The 10782-nt window shown below is 34.4% G+C and overlaps 1 pseudogene; it reads right to left on the reverse strand.

The window, feature by feature from the left end:
* Positions 1-8745: 8745 nt before the first annotated feature.
* Positions 8746-10179, reverse strand: LOC145731907 (uncharacterized; annotated as a pseudogene).
* Between the last annotated feature and the right edge of the window lie 603 nt (positions 10180-10782).

Below are 10782 nucleotides of genomic sequence, written 5' to 3' on the forward strand. Positions count from 1 at the left end.
TGAGACATCTACCTATCAAGTACTATGATTGTAAAGAAAACATCTTTGTGCTGCTGCAAAGTTTTTTTTTAAACAATAAATCCAATATTAATAAATAAATGTTTGAGATATTTTCTTCCTATAGATATTATCTCAGAAGAATGTATTGTCTCCATTCTGTTAAGATGGACTACTTTAATGAAGAGAGGGAATCAAATAGTAATACCAAACCACGGAACCTGTTCCCTTGGGTATTAAGTGCATATTGTGCACCCGAGCATCCACTGTGACGTCACCCGGCGTATCGCATTGAGAAAAGAAGTTTCGCTGATAGGCCATCTTGGATCTGCTGTCAAAGTCAAATGCCAACTTGTCACTTGGCTTTTGTTTTTGTTTTGTTGTGTCAAAAAAATTAACATGCAGCTAAAATAATTGTATTTTTATTACAATAGTCTAATAATTGGTGAAGATTATACACTAAATTCAAGTAAATGTATTTTTCAATGGTCATAATGCACACCCCAGCCAGCAAAATAACGTCTTTTTACGTAAATGTACGTCATTTTCTAACCTAAATGACGTCTTTAATGACGTAACTTGACGTCCCGTGGACAGCAGAATGTCACAGCGAATCGACGTCTTTTATAAACGTCCCTTAACGTGACATTCACACGACACAATGTCGTTAATTTACGTCTATAATGTCGTTACTTGACGTTAAGTAACCGATATAGGGCCGATTGCACCGACATATATTTAAGGGCACCGTAGGCTAGGTTATAATTCGACTGTGAGATCATGTGCAAAATGCCACAGTCAAATTAAAACCTAGCTTAGGTGGACCCTACGGTGCCCTTAATTACGTCGGTGTTATCCGCCATTTATACTTAATTAAGAATGGGAAAATTATATTGAAATAAAACTTCAAATCATGTAACTGTTTAATTAACTTGGATTAAGTATTACATATAGCTATAACAAATACGACTCGGTAGTAAATAACGGGTGTTCAATATTTGTTATGGTCGTATAGTTGGCGGTGGTTCTCTCTTTCTAGCATGAACATAGGGCGGAGATAAGTTCGTATATGGTTTGAAATCAACTGTCACTGTCATATAATAATTGTTTACAACCTTATCTAAGAGTTACGTTTATTTTGACAATTGCCATCCATAGGTGACCTGACCATAACAATTATTGAACACCCTTTATAACATTCTTTGAACGGAATAAATGCCTCACATTTTACAAATAAGTATTTGTAAGAAAATCTTCTGATTAAACAAAGTGAACAATAATTACTCAACTGATATTAATTATTTATACAGTGACTTAAACTATTGTTTATTCACGAAAAGAGCAAAGAAAATTAGGTCCGAGTTGCCCAAGTTCTTCGAGTGAATAAATAGGTTTAAATCACGTGTTTTATACAATATTTTATTAAATTTTGACGTTTGTCTACTTCTACTATTTCGACTATTAAATGTTCGTTTGTTTACATATGTAAATAAGCGAGAGTGGTTTAAAAAAAATTTAGTTCACAAGTGAATATAAAGGTACGAGTCCACTGTGTACATTTGTATCGCAACAATGTTGTACAACATACTGGAAACTCATGTTTCCTGTCTTCACGGGGAATAAAACATAAATAAATCATGTTATGCCGCAACACGATTTTTGTTGCAAAACATATTTGATTCACTATGTAGACAGGATCGAAACATGAGTTTCCAGCATTTTGTACAACATTGTTGCGATTTAAATGTATCCAGTGGACTCGTACCTTTACATTGTTTAAATCGTTGCTAAGCGTTAAATAATTGTTGATATTAAGAAAATATTTTATAAAAATCATTATATACGTGGATCGTGAAGTAATGGAAAGACTACATATGAACAATGACTATAAGGCAATATCATACATTTAACAAAAATATCACTAATCTCATACAAAACATTTTCCGACATACGAGTACTACAGATTCTTTGGATATTTAGATTTTGGGAAGAAAAAGGATAATCATACAAAGGCAAGTAAGGTTGTAAATATTTCTGGCATATTAAAAATATTTTGTTATCTGGAGTTTTAATAATATTTTTTAGTTTTGCAATATATCCGCATTTGGTAAGAAATGTTGAATTAGCAATGGAATGGGAATTTACTTCAAAATCAGTACCTTTGTAAATCATTCTTTTGAACTGTTGACATCTATTAACATTGTCCAACAAGGGTCCGTTTCGGTGTTTTAAGAAAAACTGAGTTTCTAATTTATTTGAATAATTTTGTAACTAAAATTTGTAGTTTCTATCAGTCGTCTATGGATTTGTTGTATTGAGTTTGTTGGTGATCGTATCATACCCTTTAGCTGCCCTAAATAATTTTCAAAGACAAAAGCAGAAGTGACATCTAACGCGCCAAATCTTCTTACATCTTCTGTTAAATGTTATAAATCATGAATTGTGGACCATATATATGTAGGCTTTGTACTTTTAACGTTGTTTATTGTCTAGGGTTATTTATAATATGTACATTTGGTTTGGATGTGGTTACACTGAACGGATCTTCTCGTTAACACTAACAGCAAAGAATTAATTATCAACTGGATGACAATATTGATAACTACGTCTATTTTAAAGTAATTAAAAGCCGTCTGCTTTCTTTAACTTTCGTCTTTTCTTTCGTCTTTTAACTCTTTCAAGTCTCAACCAATACTGACTCTCGCCAATCACGTTCCGCGCACCGGTTAGCAATTCATAGTGCTGTCGCGAATCTATCGATAGTTAAATGTTTGCTTTGGTCGATAAGCGTCACCACGTCATAGTTAGGAAATTTTATAAAACAACACAAACACTCTAACACTAATTAACTAATCCTACAATTCGGCCATACTGACTAGTGATCCGACTCGGATTCACTGAAGTTATCAATCCATGGCTTCATATACTCTGAACAAGATGAAGTTTTTCTTGGTCCGTCATGATTTCCAACTTTAACTACTTCATAGCGCTCATTTGGCATCACGTTGGTAATTTCATAAGGTCCTAAAAACTTTTTACACAATTTCAATCCAGATCCAAACTGAGTGCGTTTGACTGCCACTAGGTCTCCCAATTTATATCTTGTTGCCTTCTTCCTTCTCAAGTTATATTGTTTCCTATTTTCTTCTTGTACCTTTAAAATTTGTTGCTTACTTTCCTCTCTTATTTTTGTCGCTGCTCATTAAATATTTCTATCATTTCTTCTTCTATTAACTCTTTAATCAATAGATCTTCTTTATTTTTCATTTTTACTCCAATCAAAACTTCAAATGGTGTCGTTTTGATGCTACGTTGAAAAGTAGAATTCAATATTCTTTGTAGTTTGTCTATATGTGTATACCACTTCTGAGGATTGTCTAAACTTAACTTAGTCAAAACAGGTATTATGATTCGGTTTATTCTCTCTACTTGACCATTTCCTCGTGGTACTCCAGTAGTAATGGTTGTATGGTGTATGGACTCACTTTTACAATAATCTTGAAACTCTTTGGATGTGAAGGCTGATCCCTTGTCGGATATTATTCTCGCAGGATTCCCAAAAGTTTTTGTTGAAGTGATAATCGATCCAGTACTTCTCTCGTTGAAGTTGTTTTTGTTGCGTATATCCAAACAAACTTAGTAAAATCATCAATAACAACTAGGATGTGCTGATAATTCTTATTAGTAGAAGGTAACGGTCCTAAATGATCTATGTGATAAGTAGAAAGTGGACAATCACTTTTAGGAATAGGATGGAGCATCCCCTCTTTTTTACCTTCTTTTCTTTGTCCTAATATGCAATGTATGCAATTCCTTACGCAAGCCTTTATCTTCTCTGTCAATTTAGGTATATAAAATTCTCTTTGGACTACTTCAGCAGTTTTCATAACTGAAAAATGTCCAACTTCATGCGCCTTCCTTATAATTTCTGTCTGCATCTGCTTTGGTACAACTATCAACTCTAGTCCATTGTCGTATTTGAACAAAACACCATTTTTGACAAAATAATCCAAATAGCTTTCTGTTCCCGCTAGGTGAGTTATAGCTTTAATATAGTCATCTTGTTCTTGGGCTATCTTCAGTTGATTTAAAACTCCATTTTCAGCGGAAATCAAATGATCAATTACTAAAACTGAGTAACATCTGCTTAAGGCATCGACATGCGCCATTTGAGTCCCTTTTCGGTGTTCAATCTCGTAAGAGTATTCTTCTAACATTAGTGCCCATCGAGCAACTCGTGTAGTCAAATCTTTTTTATCCATGGTTTTTTGAAAAGCGGCACAATCCGTTACTACTTACTTCCTGCTCATATAATAAATCGGATGAAAATTATTATCTTCTGGACTCCTCTGCATCAAGCAAGCACCATATCCGTGTTTACTATCATCAGTATGTACCTGGGTTTCTCTGTCTTGATGATAAAGATGAATCACCGGTTCATTACATAACATATCTTTCAACACATTGAAGGCTGACTTCTGCTCTATGCCAAACATAAAAATCTGCTCCTTTCTCAACAAATTACTCAAAGGTTTTGCCACTATAGAATAACCTGGAATAAATTTCCTAAAATAACCAGTCAAACCCAAAAATGACTGTATTTTTTTCAAGGTCGTCGGTTCAGGAAAATTTCGAATTGCAGCTGCCTTTTCTTCTGATGGCTTGACCTTACCGTCTTCAATTATGTATCCCAAAAATGTAATTCTTTTTTTCAAAAATTGACATTTCTCCTTTTTAATGTCTAACCCGTAATTCCTGGCAACATCTAAGACTATCTCCAAATTTTTAACACCTTCCCTCTCAGTAGAGCTCAAAATTACAATGTCGTCCATATAATACATCGCAATGTTCTTGTTCGATAAGTCTCGAACGATATGACTTATATACCGCTGAAACACAGCAGGGCTATTGCAAAGTCCAAATGGACACTTTAAAAATTCATATTGTCCATTATGCGTGACAAAAGAAGTATATTTACTACTTTCTTCACTTACGCTAACGTGGAAAAATCCGTTTCTCAAATCAATGGTAGTAAAATATTTCGCTCCTTGTAGTCTATCCAATACGTCCTCGATCAGTGGTAGTGGGAAACGGTCCTTCACTATCTTCTTGTTGATTTTTCTGAAATCGCAACAAATTCTAGTTTCACCATTTTTCTTTTTTACTAGAACTATAGGACTCGAAAAATCTGAACAGCTTTCTCTTATTATTTCTTCATTTAACCATTCCTGCATTTGTTTCTCCACTATCTGTTTTCCTTCAATAGACAATCTTCTTGGGCTACTGTAAATCGGTTCTTCATCTTTCAGAACTATCTTCATTTTAATATCTACTGATTTTGTTTTTTCTGGGAAGTAACACTCAATCATCTTTTGACCTTTTCTGACAATCTTAATTTTCAATATTAGTAACGTCTACTGCATCATCTTTAGAAGAAACCAAATCAATTTGCATCAGTAGCCTATCTTCTTCTTTTTATAAATCACAACTTCATTATCACTTAAACTCACTGACACTTGACTTAGTAAATCTTCACCCACTAAAGCCTCATATTTCATAGCACTTGACGGAATAATATGAAAATCTAAATCTACGTCCACATCATTAACTGTCACTTTACCTGAAAACATACCCAAACTTTCAACTGAACTACAACCAATTCCACTAATATTAATAATTTTCTTCGTCAAAGTTATGTTATTAAAGTTATCATAAAAACATCACTACGAATAGCACTAATGTCGCTACCTGAATCAAACAAAGCAGTTAATTCAACATTATCAATTAATACTTTAACTGATCGTTTAGGCTTTACACTAACAGTATTTACACTCTTGCTCACTTCTGGCTTATTTTTCACACACTTCGTAGATATGTGACCAAAATTACCACATTTAAAGCATTTAGCTCCCTCCCTTTGCTTTATCTGGACATAAATTCGACTTATGACCTTTTTGTCCACAATTGAAACATACCTCTTTATTTTTGTCAGACTTCACTTTCATTCTCGATGAGTCATTGGAAACAAATGTCGATTTGTTTTAATTTGATTGTACAATTTTACTTTTTCTTTAAAATCTCCAAAGTTTTTTGCTCCGTACAAAACAATTTTATTCACTTGATCATCTGGAATTCCATCGATTATGTATTGAATTATAGTTTCTGCATCAATATTTGCTCTGCTGCCCAACTCTCGCATTTCTAGAACATATTCTTGTACTGGTTCAGTAGGTCGTTTTCTTCAAGACATTAACATCTTATGCACTTGAGCACTACTGACTTTCAACTGAAATTCATCTGTCAATCGTTTTTTCAACTCACTCCACATCTTGATGCCCTTTTCGGCTTGAACAAACAATTTAGCCAAACCGGTAAGTACTTTTTTCGCAAATATTAGCTTTTGAAGTTCATTCCAACCTGTAATTTCAGCCACCTCTTCAAAATCATTAATCCACTTGTCAATTGGGTAATCATCTCCTCCGTCAAAATGACGTATACTGTCTTCCACGTCTCGAAAAGTTAAGGAAAAAGACTGTTGCTCCTTTTTAACATTTGTAGGTTTTGTTCTCCTACTAGATTTTGAACTTTTTGAGCTAACCTCTTCGATATCGTCCTCAGAACTGGAGTTTGGAACTTCAATATCATCATCAAAGTTATTATTTTCCTTGTCCTTCTCTCCTTCTCATTCTGATCTTCGGAAGACAAATTATTCAGAAAATCACACACTCTATTAACGACTTCTTTTTGGCACCAGAATAATCTAAATCTAGTAAGTTACACACCGCGACCAAATCACATAATTCAAACTCTTCAACATCACTCAATTTATTTTCAAACTCGTCAGATTCTTTATCTAAATTAAAACCCCTAAATTTACATACTCTTTTCCTTGCCTGACGTGGAAGTGCTTCCGTTCCATAAGCAACCAAATGCAAAGCTTTGACAGCTTCTAATTGTCCCGTCTTAATCTTTGAGAAACTTTGTCAAGGTCTTGCAAAGAAACCATTTTGTAAAAATGTTTTGATACCTACGTATATGTCACTCAAAAGTCAAAAACGTAAGAGAAAAACCCAAAAATTATTATCAATTAGGTAACTCAAAATAGTCAAATTATTTATACTTACTCACAGACGACCTTTTAACAGAATCCAACAAATAAAAACATATCAGTCATATACATACAACAGTATACCAATTTGCATAAAATAAAACACAACAAAGTATTTATTCTAATACTACGTCACTAATCAAATATGAAATTTCAATCAAAACAATGGCGCTTAATTCACCAAAATCAAACTGAATGAAATTAATCAAATCAACAGTACTCAAAATACACATAAAAATGTATTTGCTAGAACATCATCAATGGGCTTCAACCAGTAAAAATAATCAAAAATGTTACCTTAAATTCCGCTATACTAATGCTTTTCTACCATACCCAACTCAGGTAATTGGAATAGACCTTCTCTACCAGTCCTAGTGGCTAAAACAGTCCGACGTTCCGTCACCAAAGCGCTGACGCCGTCCTCCAGGTTAACTACTCGTCGAAAACGCCGCACCGGTCATACGATTCCCATTTCCAAATCGCCGTATTTGAAAACGCAGTCAATTCAGACCTGCAGCAGTTGTGCGCTCCGTCTTCCAGCGTCCTTCGTCACAATTCCAGCCTTGTAGCAGGGTCTCACCTCTAGCCGCGCTGCGAGGTATTTTTGGAATTGCCAAGGTTGCGTTGTTCCGACCGTTCGTCAAATTAATGGCGGCGACCACGTACCTTCCTCTTTGTATTTAATCTTGAATCGTCTTCGTCTTAGTATTTATTTCTTCAAACCAATTTCACTGCACCACAATCTTATCAGTCTGATCAGGCTTATCCCGGACGAGCCCCCAAAATGTAGGCTTTGTACTTTTAACGTTGTTTATTGTCTAGGGTTATTTACAATATGTACATTTGGTTTGGATGTGGTTACACTGAACGGATCTTCTCGTTAACACTAACAGCAAAGAATTAATTACCAACTGGATGACATATTGATAACTACGTCTATTTTAAAGTAATTAAAAGCCGTCTGCTTTCTTTAACTTTCGTCTTTTCTCTCGTTTTAACTCTTTCAAGTCTCAACCAATACTGACTCTCGCCAATCACGTTCCGCGCACCGGTTAGCAATTCATAGTGCTGTCGCGAATCTATCGATAGTTAAATGTTTGCTTTGGTCGATAAGCGTCACCACGTCATAGTTAGGAAATTTTATAAAACAACACCAACACAACTAACATAATTACTAATCCTACATGTATGTGGATTGTTTTAATTTAGAAATACGGCTAATTAATTATAATGCAAGGGAGAAAAAAATGATGTTAAGACAAACGCGAAACCATACAGATTCGAATGGCTAAAAACTAAAGGCGCTTACCCGCTCACTTAAAAAATACGGTTTTTCGAATTTCGAAGGTTTAATTCAACAGCGATACAAAATGCAAAACGCCCGACACGCGTCCGAGATTGGAAGAGACAGATGCGTCCTATAGCGTGATCTTTTGCTGACTCCCGACCTGCGCCCCTTGACAAGGGCCAAAAAACTGAGTCTGTATGGTTCTTACCAACATTACGGTATACTAAAAGTTGTTTAAACAACCATTTTAATCACAGACTTATATATGCCACATATTGCACACCAAAACTATTTCTAAGTAAAAAACATGTGTATCACAGAAAACATATAACATAACAAAAATATTCTTTGGTCAAAATAATCAAAAATTTAAATTAAAAAAAACTTAGAATCCTGCATACAAACATTACAAACACATAGTTCTAAAACAAAATACCTAAATTTGTTATAAAAAATAGAACAGTAGTAGCATTAATACTCAGAATCACTATTTGTATCTTTCATTTTTAACGCATAATACTCTGATACCAACTTGGAAGACCTCTCTTGAGTCAACCTGTTTCTTATGTTTGCAAGAATATATGCCCAGTTTGAGAATATCCTCTCCAGCTGGGCAGATGAAGCTGGTATATTTAAAAGTCTCTGTGCTAGCTTTGATAAACTGCTATGCCTATTTTCTACCAAACCCCAGAATGTTGAACTCGAAATCACATTTTTTTCTTTTAAAGCAGAAAAAAAATTACAGTTTTTAATAAAGTCATTTAAGCTATCTAATCCTCCATTATCAAGTTGTGTTATGAGAAAGTCTTCAACTAGAATTAGTTGACTTTTACTTAACCTTTTTCCTCTATATACAGGATGCAAAAAATTTGCTAAAAAGTACATGAATGTTTTTTAATAGAGATACACAAGAGTCTCTTTGAGTGCACCAGCGGCTTTCAGCAGGTAAGACTAATTTTATGCCTCCTCTCTGTAAAATTTGAATTTCTAGTGAACTATGCCTAAATTCTTTAATAATCATATTAACTTTTGATAATGTATCGCCATCAACTCAATCTTTAACTAGTAGATTTCCTATGTTACAAGGACTGTGCCACAAGTTGGTCAGGCGTCCCATTTTTAGCATTATCTGACACTACTGCATAAATATCACAATCATATGCTTGTTTGGCGGCTTCAATAGAATTTAAGCACACTTCAACAAGAGCTTCACCTGTTTCTTTGACAGCAGAAAAGTCATATGATTCTAGAAATATACTTTCACCATGTACACTCTGTAACATTGTAACTACATTGTTTGTATTATTTGATGAATTTTTCCATCCATCAATATAATGATGCATAGGGAGAGGAGATGCATTATTTTTATTATTTACTAATATTTCTTCATGCACTTTATCTAATAGCACAGTGGACATTGTTTTCCTACATGACAAACTGTATGAAAGGCGAATTGTCTGAATACAATTTTTAAAATGGACACTCTCAATTACAGAAAATGGAATATTACATCGGTCGTGGGACAGGTGAACTTAATGCCAAGGATGAGGAACAACTGAAAGAAGTTGCCTCAGAAGTTACTGAGGACAGTGAAAGCATACTGTTAACAGATGCAGATAAAGATGCTTTAAAAGCTCTGAAATTTGAGCTTCGTCCTTCTAGACTTTCCTAAAAAAAAACATAATTTAAAATACCTAAGATTAAATTTATCTCTGTTTACTCTGATTGGAATATTTGGATCATTAAAGATTATAATTTCAGTTGTTCCAACTTCCATATAATCCATATAAACATCATTGTTTGTTGGCAAAATTTTCTTGGATTTCCTGATTCAAATTAGAGTATATACAGCTTGGGGTCTAGAACATCTGTTTCCTGAAAGGCAAGCACAAAATATGGACTCAAAACTTTGCAGTTACAGATGGGCAGAACCAAGTAAAACATTGCAAGTGATATAGTACTAATAGTACCTACATTACTTACCCTATGAATTTTCAGTCTTCTTAAAGCTGTATTTCTAATAATAAAATTGCAAAATTTGCATATGGCAGCTTGCCTTTTATTGTCAAGGTGGACATATTTATAATGTAATTTTTCATAAACTGAATGTGGTTTCCTTCCGCGTGGTTCCATTACACTTTTTACCTCCTAACGTCACAGTATAAGAAAAAAGTGTACTTTAAGGAAGGACGGAATGGCTTAAGGCTTTAGGGCGGGACGGCGGTATATGGGGGTGCGATAACTGCGAATGCAAAGTCATTTGTCATGATGACCCTAATTAGCATTCGGCATTTAGCTGTCATTAGCGTCAGTTTAATACTCACTACTGTCTGTAGTGTCAATGCTAGTGCTGTCATAATTGTCAAAATATTTCGCGACATTTTTTACG

Source organism: Ips typographus, linkage group LG7, assembly GCF_016097725.1.
Source record: "Ips typographus isolate SLU linkage group LG7, UJ_Ityp_2.0, whole genome shotgun sequence".
In the NCBI taxonomy this organism is placed as follows: domain Eukaryota; kingdom Metazoa; phylum Arthropoda; class Insecta; order Coleoptera; family Curculionidae; genus Ips; species Ips typographus.